Raw genomic sequence first — 15,781 nt, 5'->3', positions numbered from 1 at the left:
AGGTGAGTTTTGGAAAATAAAAACTTACTGACATGGTGAGTTTTAGACATTTTGAAAAGTTGTGGTGAGTTTAAGAGAAACGCTGAAAACTCATGGTAAGTTTTAGACAATTTCCCATAAATGAAAGGAAAAAAAATCTTTTGCAATAAAACAAATTACATATGTGACAGAAGAGTTTAAACATGTTAGTAATTCTGTTCTAAATCCTTTTATTTTGCGTACCAATGATACATAGTGATATCTTGAAGTTCACTCTAACCTTAAGAAGGCCATTACAAGGGGCCTAACAAAGCACCTTATACCTAAAACAAGTCTCTATAAACCTCCATGCCAATATCGCCTTTAGTTTCTTGATTGGATTCAAATTTCACCATTGAGACAAATATATACTATTGGGCCCGTCATTAAGGTTTGGTTTGGAAGGAGTACAAATACAAATTTGTAGAGTGCAAAACCTTGTATTTTGTATTATTTTATATGTATTTGCACTGTACATATTTATATTTGTGCTCCTTCTAAATTGATTACATTTTGGTTTTTAAACAAAATGTATTATATGAGAATTGACAATCAAGGGTGAGTTTTTGGAAATAGTCAAACTATGAATCCAAAGCTCACTGGTTCACAGTTTTATGGATTAATCGGCCAATTAGATCATTTAGGTCATATTCGGAAGGGATTATGTTAAAAACAAGTGCCTATTAAATAAGTGATTAAAAACAAGTGCTTATTCAAATAAGCACTTGATTGCATTTGGCACCCAACTTTTTCAAGTGCTTAGTTTAAAAAATCAGGTGTTTGATAGTCTTTTTCTCTGATAAGCACTTAAAATAAGTATTCGTGATTATTTTGTCCTTCATTTTCTTTCAAATCTTATGAAAGCACTTTTACGAAAATACTTTTATGAAAGCACGTTTATAAAAACAGTTTTATAAAAGCACTTTTACAAAAGCATTTTTATAAAAGCATTTTTTGCAAGTATTTTTATGAAAGCATTTTTACGAAAGTAGTTCTATAAAAGCACTTTTACGAAAGTACTTTTATAAAAAATATTCTTATAAAAATACTTTAATAAAAGCACTTTTATGAAATTACTTTTGTAAAAGCACTTTTAAGAAAACACTTTATAAAAGTACTTTTATGAAAGCACTTTAATAAAAACATTTTTACAAATGCACTTTTGTAAAAGCACTTTTATGGAAGTATTTTTATAAAAGCACTTTTACAAAAGCACTTTAATGAAAGTACTTTTATAAAAGCACTTTTACGAAAGTACTTTTATAAAAGCATTTTTATGAAAGTAGTTTTATAAAATTCAACTAGGGATAGTTTTATAAGTGGTATTTAAAATTTAACTATGGATATTTTTGAAATAAAAAAATTGAATAAGTGTTTATTATATAAGCACTTGAAAAAAACTTTTTGAGATGCATTGAAGGAGATGGGGCCTAGGGGTGCAAGTCGGGTGGGTTGAGTTGGGATTATGGTCAACCCAGGCCCGACCCTAAAATTTGGGCTTAAGGCCCGAGCCTGAGGTCAAGCCCAATTTTTCCATCCTGAGCCGAGCCTGCCCTGTAATTTAATGCACTCGGATTGGGCTTGGGCCCGGTTCGGGCTCGGGTTGGTCAATGAATCCACTCTAAAATTATACATATATAAATGTATTTATGCATATATGTAAATATGTATGCAAAATATGTATACAAATGTTTATATATATAATTGGACCGGGCTCAGGCCAGGTTCAGGTTACCTAAGGGTAAGGCCCGAGCCCGGCCCAAAAAAATAAAAAAGCCCAACTTCTTGGGCCTGAGCTCAGCCTGAGGACTGAAAATCCAAGCATAATCTGTGTAAAATTCTGGATTGGACTGGTTCAGGCTCGGGTTGGGCCCACCCAAATTACAACCCTAGTGGGGCCTACATGGCTACATGTATTGTTGGGTGTTCGAAGAAACAAAAATGAAAATTATATCCGTCTTCTTGCACCCTCCATCAACCTTGGGTTGTTTCCTATTGGCATTATGGTACGTATTGCAATGTTTTAAAAGCTGACCCATAACCAGAATCGATTTGGTCATTGGTTCAACCATCAGTTCTAAATAGATCTAACTTGTGATGTTTTAAAAATTAAAATGAAAAAAGCAATTATATAAAAATTTGGCCTAGAAACCATTATCTCCCTCAAATAGGCTAATATTTTGACCACTTGGCTCAACAGGTTGCTTACCAATTCAATTATTTTTGGGAAAATAGCAGTTTGGGGTTGAAACAAAACCGATACTCTAACTAATCTCCAGGCCGAGTTCAAATCAGTCCCCCACAAGATTATCCCTCAAAATGTCCCACCACAGCACATCCCTACTGTGTATTGGAAACATCTCTTGTTGATAATACAAAAAATGATGATATCATTATCCGGAGATATTTGACGTGCTATAGGATGTTGTGGGGGCCAGTCTTGTTGGGGGCTGATTCAGTCTCCTCCCGGCCAAGCGGTACGACTGTTCAAGTCAACAATGGTTTGAAAATCTTGATTTGTTTAATTCAGAAATTAACTTACATGGAGATGGTATTGTGCTTTTTAGTTCAGTTTTCCAGTGGCATTTTGACATACCGTTTGTCCAATGTATATTTGGGTAAAGCTGGAGCTATGATCCAAGTTATTTATTCACAAAGGAAAAAAAAAAAAAAAAAAACCGGCCCAAGCCATTTAAAACATGTTAGAAATAGAGCAAAGCCGACTTAGACCTCTTGATGGTGTTTTACCCTAATTCAATGGTTATGAGAGCCATTGTATGCCATTCCGTGTTGGTCAGTTTAATTTAAACCTGTTTGGGAATTAAAATCAAATAATATTAATTATTGATTAATAATAATAATAATATGATTAGACATAAAATTAAATTAAAATATTTAGTTAATGTAAAAAACAAAATAGGTTATTACTTAATTAATTTAAACTTAGGAAAATTACAAGTATAATTAATTAATATAAATATATTAATATATCTACATATAAGTTAGTTAGCATTTAAGTTAAGTGTTAATATTAAAATGTTGGTAGTTCAAAATTAATTATTATTGATCTAAAATCTATTTAAATGCCATTTATAATAATTACATTCAATTTAAATTTTAAAGTTAAAAATACTTTAAATTGATCACATATAAATAAGTCACTTAAAAATAATATTTGGGATAGGAACCAACTCTAGCCAAATGAGAATGCGATAAGACTTATGCTTCAATTTCGTTTAATAAAATTCGTACATCGTACAGGTCCCAACTAGTTTTTAAAATAAACATTTATTTTGAATTTATTTTTCAAACACCAATAAGTGCTTAATGGTGTGGTCCTGGCTCAAATAAACAATTATTTTACATAAACACTTATTTTAAGCAAGGTCCAAAATATCGATATGCCCGATATGTCGGTAGAGGCGTATCGGGCAAATCAATACTTTTTTTTTTACTTTTTTTAATTATTTTTTCTAAAACCAGTTTACGGGGCCGGTTTAGGGCTCCTCCACCCCCTGAACTGGTCAAACCCCCGATACACCCACTATAAGGGCTATCAGAGGGGTCCCGAAACGATACATATCGGCTGATACGAGCTGATATGTATCGATACTTTAAACCTTAATTTTAAGCACTCCCAAATATGGTCTTAGCCCATAACAGCTATAAAATAATTGATGATGCGCAATCCGGCCGGTCTTAGCTGTCAACGACCTTGCCTCTGAACTGAGTAGCAGGGAACCTGAAACGGAGGAGATGAGGAAGCTCCGGGGGGTACTCGGTGTAAAGGCTCCAAAGCTCAAGTTAGAATCCTTCAAAGGCAAGATAAAACTAGATAGCGCAAAGTTTGCATACCTCTTCATTGGGGGGGTGGAGAGCCTTTTATAACCACCTCACGCACTCACTCTTAGACTTCTATTAGGTCGGGTATGATTACTTCCGTGCTTCTACCAGTTCGGGTGTCATCGCCTCTGCTGGGGCAGAACCGTCACTGCTCTTTTTGTCGGAGCCATCTCTGTAACTGGAGATGGCAGTGGCAGGTGACGGTGGCAGGTGGCCGTTGATGTGCGGCCGTCAAGCGTCAGATCCCAAGTCAGTCAGGTGCGCCGCCCCTGGATACGGACTCCTTCGGTATCAGGTACGGTGTGGTTTGTCCAGTTCAATGCCTTGGAGGCGAAGTGCTTGGAGCGGTGTGTGAGACGAAGTCTTGAGTTCGGATAGGGGAGTGTCCTGAACTGCCATGAGATGGGCCAGTTCGGGTCACTGCTTTGTGTGGCTCGGGGCCAAAGGGAGAGTTTGGGCTCCTCGCAGGGAGTTCGAGCTCTTAGTAGGGAGGTCGGGCTCCTTTTAGGGAGTTCGGGCTCCTTGTAGGGAGTTCGAGCTCCTCGTAGGGAGTTCGGGCTCCTCGTAGGGAGTTCGGGCTCCTCGAAGGGAGTTCGGTCTCCTCGAAGGGAGTTCGGTCTCCTCGAGGGGAGTTCGGACTACTGGTCTCTTCCCTTTGGTGTTTGCACCCTGGGTACGCTACTTCAAGTGTCGAACTACTTGTTTTTTGCCACGTGGCGTAATTGCAAGGTCGGGCCAAATCTTCCTTCATCAATTGCCCCCCACTCCTCGTGCTAAGGGTCTTGCCCTAGCGCGGGGAGTTCGCAAGGTGTCAGGTAGATTTGCCATGCACTTTGAATCTCGGTTCTGACGGCGCGAGGTGCGTTGTCAGGGTTCCTTGGGTTTCTTCGAGCGTCCAAAAGGCGGGAAGCGCGCCGGCCTGCCTAAACGCTGATGGATGTGGCGGCGCGCGCTTTACTTCAAAATTTCAAAAAAGCGCGCCACTCGGGAGGCGCGATAGTGGGCGTCTTTTCAAATTTGAAAAGGACGTGCTGCTGCCGCTTTTATTGAGGAGACGTGCGCTGGCGTTCCGTCAGTTTCGAAAAGATGTGTGTCGGCGCTCTGTCAGTTTCAGAAAGACGTGCGCCAATCACGTCTCGGTCTCAGGGGACGTGCGGTCAGTGCGGCTGTAGGCTGTCGGATTGGCTTTGATCTAAGCCGTCGCTTTTCGGTCACTGTGAGTGTAAATAGCAGGGGGACCCCAGTTGCTGTCACTTCTGTATTTCTCTCGAGCTCGCGTCCGAGTTTCAGCTCGCATCCAGTTCGCGTCCAGGTCTTTTCAGTTCGCGTTCAAGGTCTTCCGCTCGTCCGAGCTCCTGTGGTCTACAGCCTTTTTCCGGGTGAGTACTTTCTTGGATCCCATCTCACTCCCCGATGTCTAGCTTGGATGGCTCAGATAGTCCTTTCAGCGGGTCTGATGCAGGTTCTACGAACCGAGTTGCATCCCCCGATAGCCCTAGCGAGCCGGAGGTAGAGCTCGAGGAAGAGTTTGAACTCGTAGGCCGAGGCACTTCGGGTCGTTTGGCGTCCACCTCTCGTCGGGGTCAGATGTTATACAAGTTTGGTCCTTCGACCATGACGCCCGAAGGGCTCCAATCCCTCATTACCTACTATCACTTGCCCGGGGAGTACGCTTATTTTATACCTTCGGGTAGCTTTTCTTGGGAACACGATCCTGATGAGATCGTGATATTCCGGGAGCAGCTCACCGCGAGGCTGCGATTGCCTTTCCATCCCCTCCTTGTCGAAGTCTTGAACCACTTTGGTGTGACGGTCGGCCAGCTTCACCCGAACTCCATTCAAAATTTAGTGGGGACAATCTCCTTATTTTGTGAAGAGAGCTTTCCGTTGGACTTGGAGATTTTTTCTTCAATCTTGATGCTTAAGAAGCAAGCGGGTCCCCTCCCCAGGCGTAGGCGGGCATACTACCTATCTCCTCGCCCGGGCTTCAAGCTTTTACATGAGCTCCCCAACAAGGACCCAGCATGGAAGCGGGACTATTTCGGGGTGCGAAGTGTGCTGGGGTGGCCATTTCAGACCGGGTGGGGGATGGCCGCTCCTAACTCCGGGGTCACGCTTGACAAAGAGACGGCGAAGGGCCTCCGACAATGGGCGCGGCTTGGGCTGAAGTGTCAACAGTATCTAGCGGAAGCCAAGCTCATTGCGGCCGGCCTGAGTTCGGGTAGGTTCTTCACTTAGAGATTCTGTCTTGCTGTCTTTCTTGCTTTTTATTGATGGCGAACTTCTTTTCGCAGGTGTGATGGATTCTCGAGGGACCCGGGGTGGGCACTTGTTCCAGGGCATGAAGAGGAGAAAGCGGGTTGCCAAGCAAACTCGCACCGAGATGCCCCAGGATGCGGAGCCTGAGGTGCCGGACTATCAACCAGAGGATCTGCCTAGGGAGCCCGAGATGGTTCCTCCAATGCAGGAGCCGGCAGGGGGCCCTTGTGCTGAGACTACCTACATAGGGGCTCCTACATACTCCGGTGCTCCTGCTTACTCCGGGTCTGCTCATACGCGAGCTGGGCCCTCGGGCTCGGGGGCCCCAGGGGATTTCAGGAGTGTGTTGTCGCCGACCCATGCTCTTCAAAAGAGTAAGGAGGCTATTTTCCTTGAGGAGGTCGCGGCATGGACTGATCTCCCTCTGCTTCAAGTGGCCTGTCGTGCCGTTACCCATGCCATGGTGGTAAGTGTTCTCCTTTTTTTAGAGCTCTTTGGCTTTCGTTTTGTTGGTTCTTTTGATCACTCGATTCCTTTTGGTAGGTGAAATTTTCTATTCATGCCTTGGCGGCTCAGGTGGAGAGGAGCTCGAGGCAGGCGCGAGCTGCCGAAGAGGCTCGTTGTGTTGTCGAGGAGGCTACTCGTTCTGCCGAAGAGACTACTTGTTTTTCACGGATCAGGCATGCGAGGTCTTAGAGAGATGCCGAGGCCATGGGAGTGGTGGTGAAGCACATGGCGAAGTTGAGGCTGGATCTGCAGCATCAGGTCGAGTACCTTCAGGAGGACATCAGGGAGAGGACGCAGATCTTTTCTCAAGGTATCGAAGATGCCAAGAAGAAGGTTGTCGATGAGTACATTGCTTCACCGGGCTTTGATGATCTGATGGTGGATTCATATAGGAGGGGTTTTAAACTAAGCCGGTGGATGATCCGGAATACGTACCCCGAGCTCGATATTAGCGCCATATCCACTTCGCGCATAACTCAGGAGATGGCCAATGCTGCTGACGGTGAGCCAGACTCCGAGGGCGAGGCGGGGCCTTCGGGTATTGTTGAAGTGCCTTCTGATAATGAAGAAATAGCTCCGGGCTTGTAAATTTTTTTTTATGTACTACCTTACTTTAGAAATGGAATGACTTTTGGTTAAGTGTTGGTTGTTCTTTCTCCCGAACTGAGCATATTTGCCAAACTAATCATTCGTCCGATCTGTTTCCTGTCCGGGCTACCGCACTCGCACGGCCTATTTTGGTGGTGATTTTATCCATTTTGCTTGGCAGTCTATAGGTAGTATCGCCTTAGGTTGACGATGTTCCATGCTCGGGGTACTTGCTTTCCCTCTAAGGTTTCGAGCTTGTATGCCCCCCCGAGTGCTTTCTTTACTCTGTAGGGTCCTTCCCAATTTGGTTCGAGTTTTACCACACCGGGTTCGGGTACCATGATCTTACGGAGAGCCAGGTCGCCGACGCGGAAGCTCCTCTTCTTTACTCTAGCGTTATAGTATCGAGCTAACTTTTGCTGGTAGGCCGCAGTTCGGATGTGCGCAAGGTCTCTTACTTCGTCCAGTAGGTCGAGGTTGGTGCGTAACTCGTTTCCGTTTGTCTGCTCGTCGTATGCTTCTAGTCGCAGCGTAGGTACTTCGATTTCCGCCGGGATTATCGCTTCGGTGCCATAGGTGAGGTTAAAGGGGGTCTCTTTTGTGGCAGTTTTTTCCGTGGTTCGGTGAGCCCATAGAACACTTGGTAGCTCGTCCGCCCACAACCCTTTAGCTTGGTCTAGTCGGGCTTTCAGTCCGTGGAGGATGACTCTGTTCATTATTTCTGTTTGACCGTTTGCCTGCGGGTGTGCAACCGATGTGAAGTTCTGACGAATTCCCATACTTTGGCACCATTCTTGGAACTTGGTATCCACGAACTGTTTGCCGTTGTCGGAGATCAGTACCCGAGGTAGCCCGAAGTGACATACTAAGTTCTTCCAAAAGAAGTTTTGTATGTTTCGGGCTGTAACTGTTGCCAGAGGTTCAACTTCTATCCACTTTGTGAAGTAATCTACTGCCACCAGTAGGAACTTTCTCTCACCTGTTGCTGGCAGGAATGGCCCCAAAAGGTCGATGCCCCATTGTGCAAAGGACCATGGACTGGTGAGGTACTTGTGGTCGACAGCAGGCTGATGGTGGATATTGGCATGCTTCTGACACTTGTCGCATTTTCTGACGAGCTCGACGGCCTCTGCCTTCATCGTTGGCCAGTAGTATCCTTGTCGAAGTGCCTTTTGAGCAAGGGCTCTGCCCCCCAGGTGTCCACCGCACAAGCCTTCATGAGTGTCACGGAGTACGAGCTCGGCTTCGGCAGGTCGCAAGCAATGCAGGTAGGGGAGCGTGTAGGATCGTCGGTACAACCGTTCGTCTATTATAACGTATTTGGCTGCCTGGCGCTGCACCCTCTTGGCTGCATAGCGGTCTGCAGGGAGGGTTCCATCTAGCAGGAAGCTCGCGAGTGGGTCGATCCAACTCGGCTCTGCTTCAAAGACGGGAGCGACCTCTTCTGCCCCATTGAGAATGCTGGGCCGAGGTAAGTCCTCTATGTACACGGTTCTCATGGCGTTGTGACTCGTGCTGGCTAGCCGGGACAGGGCATCGGCTTCAGTGTTCTCTGACCTCGGGATTTGCCTGATGAAGTGTGACTGGAAGTTGAGCAGAACCTCCTTTACTTTTCCCAAGTATGCAATCATAGTGAGCTCGCGTGCTTCGTACTCGCCTGTAACTTGGTTGACCACGAGCTGGGAATCACTACAGATAACTACGTGCTTTGCTCCGACCTTGTGTGCTAGGTTCAGCCCGGCTATCAGTGCCTCGTACTCCGCCTCGTTGTTGGATGTTGCGAACTCAAAGCGTAGTGCATATTCCAATTTTGTTCCGCTCGGGCCGCATAGCACTATTCCAGCCCCGCTACCCTGCTGGTTCGAGGAGCCATCTACGTGAAGGATCCAGGGCTCCTCATCCCAGTTCGCGTTTGGTCTAACCAGGAGAGATGCTACACTGGCTGCTACTTCACGAGGTTCAGACTCTATTGGCTTGGGAGCTCCGAGCTCGCCCGAACTGGGGATCTCGGGCTCGACCAGCTTAGGGGCTTCAAGGCTAAACGTGCACTCGGCGATAAAATCTACCAAGGCTTGGGCCTTAATAGCAGTTCTTGGCTTGTACTGGAGGTCGTACTCCCTGAGTTCGATGGCCCATTTCGTCAGTCGACCGGAAACCTTGGGTTTGAGTAAAACTTACCTCAGAGGTTTGTCAGTCAGGACGATGACGGTGTGAGCTTGGAAGTACGGGCGGAGTTTCCGAGCTGCTATCACTAGTGCGTATGCTAGCTTTTCTATCTACGGGTACCTTGTCTTTGCTCCCTGCAAAATTTTACTAACATAATAGATGGGTCGCTGGACCCGGTCTGCTTCTTTTATTAGTACCGAACTGACCACTTCGTCGCTTGTTGAGAGGTACAGTTCTAAGACTTCGCCCTCCTCGGTCCAGGCTAAGGTTGGCACGCTAGCGAGGTAGCTTTTTAGCTCGTCAAACGCGAGCTGGCAGTCTCGGGTCCATTTGAACCCTTTGCCTTTGATTGTTTTGAAGATGGGTAGGCAGCGGTCGGCTGATTTGGACATGAAGCGACTTAGAGCGGCTATGCGGCCGTTTAGCCTCTGAACTTCTTTTACTTTCCGGGGTGGTCTCATATCTAGGATGGCTTTTATCTTGTCTGGGTTGGCCTCAATACCGCGCCGGTTGACAATGTACCCTAGGAATTTGCCCGAGGTGACACCGAAGACGCATTTGTTAGGGTTCAACTTCACGCTAAATTGACGCAGGATTTGGAAGATAGAATCTAAGTCTTGTATTAATTCCTGTGAAAACTGTGTCTTGACGATCATGTCGTCTACATAACATTCTATCTTTGTGCCAATCAAGGGCCGAAATAGCCTATTTACAAGTCTTTGGAAGGTTGCCCCGGCATTTTTTAATCCGAAGGGCATGACCTTGTAGCAGTACAGGCCGAACTTGGTTATGAAGCTGGTTTTTTCCTCATCGGACTGGTTCATCCTGATTTGGTTGTAGCCCGAGTAGGCGTCCAGGAAGCTTAGCAACTCATGTCCCAAGGTCGCGTCCACTAGGCGGTCAATTCTAGGGAGGGGGAAGCAATCTTTCGGGCAAGCTCGGTTCAGGTCGATGTAGTCGACGCACATGTGCCACTTGCCGTTCGCCTTTTTTACCAGCACTGGGTTGGTCACCCAGCTCGGGTAATGGATTTCCCTTATGAAGTCTGCTGCGAGGAGTTTCTCGACCTCCTCGTCGACCGCCCTCCAACGCTCTGGGGCTAAGTTGCGTTTCTTCTGTCTAACGGGTCTGACTACAGGGTCAGTATTAAGTTTGTGAGTTATCAGGCCGAGGCTAATACCAGGCATGTCGGTCGCGGACCAGGCAAAAATATCTAAATTTTGAAGTAAAAAACACACCAGTTCGGTTCGTAGGGGTTCCTCGACGGAAGCACCGATCTGTAGTGTGCGAGCTGGGTCCATAGCCAAAGTCGGGACTGCGGCCGTTTCCTCTGTGGGCGAAGTTCGTTCATCGCCTTGCTCCGCAGGCCTCTCCAGTTCAAAGTCGTCGGCCACCTTGGTTTTTCCCTTCAGGGCGACAACATAACATTTGCGGGACTCGAACTGGTTGCCCCGCGCTACCCCCACACCGAAGTCTGTAGGGAACTTCATGGCCAAATAGTAGGTGGAGACCACCGCCCGTAGGATATGCGTGATTGGCCGCCCTATTATGGCATTGTATGGGGAGGGGGTCACGACCACCAGGAAATCATGGTCGAGTGTGACCACACAAGGCCATGTGCCGACTTCCACAGGTACTATTATTTTTCCGAGGGGCCTGACTTCCTCTCTGTTGAAACCCACCAGAGGAATGTTCGCGGGCTTCAGCTCGCTCCTCTGTAACTGTAGCTGGTCAAATGCTGATTTGAAGAGGATGTCCGTTGAGCTGCCCGAATCTACGAGTACGCGTCTGACCTCGAAGTCGTTGATCCTTAGTTTAATGGCAAGCGCGTCATCGTGGGGGTAGTGGACCCCTCGCGCGTCGTCTTCCGTGAAGAAGATTGGTTCTTCTGTCTTTGGTCTTTTTGGGGGGTTCCGTTCCTTGAGGGCCGCTTCGCGAACTGAAGCCCGGGCTGCTGCCGAGGTACATCCTGCTACCACCGAACCTCCCACAATTACATGGATGGTTCCCCGAACTGGCCTCTCTTCCGGAGGCTGTCGCTGCAACGGTTCGGTAGGTTTGCTGCTAGATTCGGGGGCATCCTTTTCGTGCTCCCCTTGCCGACCTGCCTTATTGTTATTATTGTTATGCTGTACAAAATTTCTTAAGTATCCGCGACGGATGAGTCCCTCTATCTCGTCCCGGAGATTATTACACTGCTCGGTACTATGACCGTGGTCTTTATGGAAACTACAATACAAATTCTTATTTCTCTCGTTCGGATTTCCCTTTAGGCGAGGTGGCCACTTTACGTATGGGGTGTCCTTGATCGTCATTAAGATCTCGGTCCGCCTCGTGTTTAACGGCGTGTAATCCGTCCGAACTGCTAGGGGAGCTCAGAACGACTGGTTCGGCTTCGGCTCCCGGGCCGGGTTTTTTCTATCGACCGGGTTGGAGGGCTCACCTTCCCTCTTTCTTTTCTCGTTCCCGCTTTCGGTTTGTTGGTTGATTTCTTCCTCTGTCCTCATGAACTTGTCCGTGAGCTTGAGGAATTCGGCCATGGTTGCGGGCTGGTTAGCTACCATGTGCCATTTGAACTCTTTGTGCGTTACTCCTCTCTTGGCCGCCGCGAGCTGCACCGCGGGGTCTAACTGCGGTATTTGCAAGCGTGCTTCATTGAATCGCTTGATGTAGCCCCGGATGGATTCTCCTTCCCTCTGGAGTACTCCGAAGAAGCTTTCCTCTGTTCTGGGGCACCGTTTGCTGGTGACAAAGTGTGGGGTGAAGACCTGCACGAACTGAGCCCAGCACTTTATCGACCCGGGGGCCAGGTTCCTGTACCAAGTGCGGGCTACCCCCCTGAAGGTGGTGGTGAAGGCCACGCACATGCACGATTCACTGGCCCTGGCGAGTAGACCTGTTCATGGGTTGGGTAGCCCGACGGCCCGGCCCGGCCCGCACCTCGGCCGGGCTTGGTCATAAAATTAGGCCCGCGGGCCTGACCTCGGGCTTAACACAGTAAGCCCGATTGTGTTTTGGGCCGGGCTCGGGATTTGTCAAAAAAGCCCGGCCCGAGCCCGGCCCGGCTCGACTCAGTATTATATATTTTATAAAATATATAATATGTATTTTATATATTATATAAAATATATAAATAATATAATATTTATTAAAATATATATTTATAATTTAATATATATATATTTTATTCTTTTCTTTATAATTTCAATATATCTCTCTCTTTATTCAGTTGCTTCAACATTAATAATAATAATAATATAGGGTAAATTTCGGGCCTGGGCCCAGGCTCGGGTTTCGGGCTTTTTATGAGGGCCGAGCTCGGGCGCAAATTGTCGGCCCGATGGTCGGGCCGGGCTTGGGCTCGGGCCTTAAAAAAATTTGTTAATACACAGTAAAAGCCTGGCCCGAGCCCGGCCCGGCCCGACCCATCAACAGGTCTACTGGCGAGGTGCATTTGGGACTGGAAAGCGTCAACATGGTCGTTGGGGTCGAAAGACCCGTCATACTTGTCCAAAGGTGGGAGCTTGAAATCTCTGGGCAAGGGGACCGCCAGGAGTTCTGATGCGAGGGGGAAGGAACTGAGAGAATCGGGGCAGCTCCTACCTCGTCCGAGCTCGTCTCTTCCTTGCCTCTGAGCTCTGACAAGACACAGGTGGTAGTTCGGCGACTTCGCCGGCGTCTTCGTTGTTGAGTGGGCCTGATACTGGCGCTGCTGGCCTCCGTGTTGTCAAGCTCGATGGGCCCAAAATGCTGGTAATCTGCTGCTAGGGCGCCGAATCGGTTTTCCGTGAGCGGGAACTCGAGCTTGGAGCGCCGAGGTGCCGATCTTGTGGGCGAGGTTCTCGACCCGCCTGCGAGCTGCGAGGCGGGGATGCTTTTTCTCTCTCTTCGGCCTGGGGACGAGTCCTGGCTGTTAGGGGGGTTCTGGGGCCGGGAGGCCTTTCCTTGGTGGGGGCGTCCATCCTGTGGGGAGGCCTTAACCGGCCTCGAAGCAGGGTGCCGAGGTGGAAGTTGTGGTTGGTTCAGCGGCACTTGGGGGAACTACTGTTGATAGTGATACTGGGAGATGTTGTGCAGTATGGTGCTGATGAAGCTGGTGTTGCTGGAACTGTTGCATTTGGGCTTGCATTGCCCGCATGCACTGCATCAGGTCGTCCAACCGGTTTTGGCTGGCTACCAGGGGGACGGCAGTTGGTTCAGTAAAGGTTGTCTCAATAGGGGGAGGAAAGGGGATGCTCGTGGCAGGAAGGTTTACGGGCGCCACTGCTTGTGGCGCATTCAAGCTAGGGATCCCATCCACCGAAAGGTGGATGGTGAACTGTCCAACGCACACCATGGAGACTTGAAGTTGTTCCCCGGTGGTGTTTGTCTCCGTGCCACGTCCGGCATTGCTGGAAGAAGCCATGAGTGTTGGGTTTTTTGAAGAAAAGAGGTTATGAGAGTTTGGAGGGAGGCTTTTTGAAGCTTTTCCCACAGACGGTGCCAATTGATGATGCGCAATCCGGCCGGTCTTAGCTGTCAACGACCTTGCCTCTGAACTGAGTAGCAGGGAACCTGAAATGGAGGAGATGAGGAAGCTCCGGGGGGAACCCGGTGTAAAGGCTCCGAAGCTCAAGTTAGAATCCTTCAAAGGCAAGATGAAACCAGATAGCGCAAAGTTTGCATACCTCTTCTTTGGGGGGGTGGAGAGCCTTTTATAACCACCTTGCGCACTCACTCTTAGACTTCTGTCAGGTCGGGTATGATTACTTCCGTGCTTCTGCCAGTTCGGGTGTCATCACCTCTGCTGGGGCAGAACCGTCATTGCTCTTTTTTTCGGAGCCGTCTCTGTAACTGGAGATGGCGGTGGCAGGTGACGGTGGTAGGTGGCCGTTGAAGTGCGGCCGTCAAACGTCAGATCCCAAGTCAGTCAGGTGCGCCGCCCCTGGATACGGACTCCTTCGGTGTCAGATACGGTGTGGTTTGTCCAGTTCAATGCTCTGGAGGCGAAGTGCTTGGAGCGGTGTGTGAGGCGAAGTCTTGAGTTCGGATAAGGGAGTGTCCTGAACTGCCATGAGACGGGCCAGTTCGGGTCACTACTTTGTGTGGCTCAGGGCCAAAGGGAGAGTCCGGGCTCCTCGTAGGGAGTTCGAGCTCTTAGTAGGGAGGTCGGGCTCCTTTTAGGGAGTTCGGGCTCCTCTTAGGGAGTTCGGGCTCCTCGAAGGGAGTTCGGACTACTGGTCTCTTCCCTTTGGTGTTTGCACCTTGGGTACGCTGCTTCAAGTGCCGAGCTACTTATTTTTTGCCACATAACATAATTGCAAAGTCGGGCCAAATCTTCCTTCATCACTAATGAAGATCAAATTAGCTAAATTTGATAGTTGTTTTATTAGTTGTGGCACCTGTCATTTTAGTCCATACCATACATATTTACCCACAAGACCACAACCACAAAAATCTTTCACTTGCATTTATGACTGATGTGGAACAAAATCATTGATACCATAAAGCTCATGTTAAAGAATATATTTAGTTTTCTTGTATGCATTGGCAAAACATAAAGAATGCGGTGAGCGTGGATCGAACACGCGACCTTCAGATCTTCAGTCTGACGCTCTCCCAACTGAGCTATCCCCGCATATTTATCACATCGATTGCACCAGCCGGGAATCGAACCCGGGTCTGTACCGTGGCAGGGTACTATTCTACCACTAGACCACTGGTGCCTTTTTTATATGATCAATTTTTGCGATATTATATTAATTTGTTTACCGATTGATTGAATTAAACCGCCGACCACCGGCTCTTTATCAAATGCTTTCGGAGAACTAAAGCAAAACCCGGCCGAAACTCACGGAATCGAAATAGACAAAAACAGTTATAGTTTTCTTCTTATAAGTTATTACACTTCAAATCTAATTAATCAATGTTGTAGCGGTCTAAAATATAGGTATCATGTGGGCTGTGCAAGGCCAGCATGACACGGTTTTGTTATGCCACATTGCCACCCGCACTGTAATGGGCCTTCTACGACCTTGGCTGTTTTAGAGTGAATCAATAGAGATGCTTTGGATCATGTGATTAGGGGTGGATTCGAGCCAATGCTGAATATTTGGCTCGTTGAAATAGTATTAGGTTTGAGTTCGATTCGAATTAGAGATTTAAGCTTGAGCTTGGTTCGGTTTAAAAGCTCACAAGTTTGAGTTCAACTTGGCTCAAAATTGACTACAAGTCAAATTTTTCCTAAAAAGTAAAAATTATACATATAATTTTTTTTTTTATTTTGCACACACAAAATTAAGAGTTATTAAGATTATTTATTATTATTATTATATATATATATAAAAAATAAAAAATATACATATAAAAATTAATTTTTATTTTACATAAAAAATAAGAATTATAAAAATTATTTACTATT

The 15,781-nt window shown here is 47.1% G+C and overlaps 2 non-coding genes across 2 annotated transcripts; both read right to left on the bottom strand.

Moving 5' to 3' along the window:
* Window positions 1–14,925: 14,925 nt before the first annotated feature.
* Window positions 14,926–14,998, bottom strand: TRNAF-GAA (transfer RNA phenylalanine (anticodon GAA)). The gene has a single exon. It is a non-coding gene; the product is annotated as a tRNA-Phe (tRNA).
* A 17-nt stretch (window positions 14,999–15,015) lies between these two features.
* TRNAG-GCC (transfer RNA glycine (anticodon GCC)) lies at window positions 15,016–15,086 on the bottom strand. Its single transcript has one exon. It is a non-coding gene; the product is annotated as a tRNA-Gly (tRNA).
* Window positions 15,087–15,781: the final 695 nt, after the last annotated feature.

The sequence above is a fragment of the Nelumbo nucifera genome, chromosome 1 (assembly GCF_055504915.1).
Source record: "Nelumbo nucifera cultivar China Antique chromosome 1, China Antique-T2T, whole genome shotgun sequence".
NCBI classification, from domain to species: Eukaryota; Viridiplantae; Streptophyta; class Magnoliopsida; order Proteales; family Nelumbonaceae; genus Nelumbo; species Nelumbo nucifera.
This window is presented reverse-complemented; position numbering and strand designations above follow the sequence as displayed.